This window comes from Myotis davidii, unplaced genomic scaffold (assembly GCF_000327345.1).
Source record: "Myotis davidii unplaced genomic scaffold, ASM32734v1 scaffold284, whole genome shotgun sequence".
In the NCBI taxonomy this organism is placed as follows: Eukaryota; Metazoa; Chordata; class Mammalia; order Chiroptera; family Vespertilionidae; genus Myotis; species Myotis davidii.
Genome location: NW_006295261.1, coordinates 196,150 through 197,260, shown reverse-complemented (window position 1 = coordinate 197,260; position 1,111 = coordinate 196,150).

The window sequence follows — 1,111 nt, the reverse complement described above, 5'->3', positions numbered from 1 at the left end:
TCCAGTTGACCCAGTATCACTTTTTAAAAATTATATTTTATGTTTATTGTTGACATTATTACGGATGTCCCCTATCCCCCCACACCTCCACCCCTTTACCCCCCTCTACCTAGACCCTACCTTCCCCTCCGTCTGTCCCTCACCACATTGTTGTCTGTCTGCATGCCTATGTTTATATGTTCTTTGCCAGTATCATTTATTGATGAGACTATTCTTTCTCCATTAAATGGTCTTGGTACCCGTATAGAAAATTAATTATGTTCATAAAGTGAATTTATTTCTAGGCTCTCCATTCTATTCCTTTGGTCTCTGTCTTTATCACAGTGCCACTGGTTTCATCACTGTAGCTTTGTAGCAAGTTTTCAAATCAGGAAATGTGCGACTTCCAACTTTGTTCTTTTTCAAGATCGTTTTGGCTATTTGGGTACCCCTTAAGAGTCTGTATGAATTTTAGCATGGATGCTTCTATTCCACCATCGCTGCTATATTGGGATTTTTGGTAGAGATTACATTACAGCCTCTATGTGGCTTTGAGTAGTATTGCTATCTTAAAGGATATTAAGTCTTCCAATTCATGAACATGGGTCGGGGGGTGTCTTTCCATTTATTGGCATCATTAATTTCTTTTGGCAATGTTTTATAGTTTTCAGTGTAAAAGTTGTTTGCCTCTTTGGTTAATTCTTGTTGATGCTGTTGGAAATGGTGGAAAGCAAATTCTAAGGACAATAGGCTTAACATTAAGTCAAGGTTTTCATGACTTGGTCTCCTTGCTCTTGTGGGCTGCTGCACTAATAGATATTTGGAGCTTCCAAAAAAAAAATCTCATGTCTAATTACTTATTACATCTTATAGTCTATGTACAGAGCTGCCTGTTTCCAATTTAATTGAAACTAATGATAAAATAACTTGCTAATATAGGATAATTCTCTAAATTATCCATGGCACCTAGAACAATGCTGGCATATGTAGGTAGCCAAAAATAAGGAGAATGAAGAATCACAAAAAACAAATATTATTTAAAGGGGAAAAAAGACAACAAGCTAGGCTAGATTTATTAGATTTTATTTTTCCTTAGTACTCTTAAAATTCAGCTTCAAATAACACACCAGAC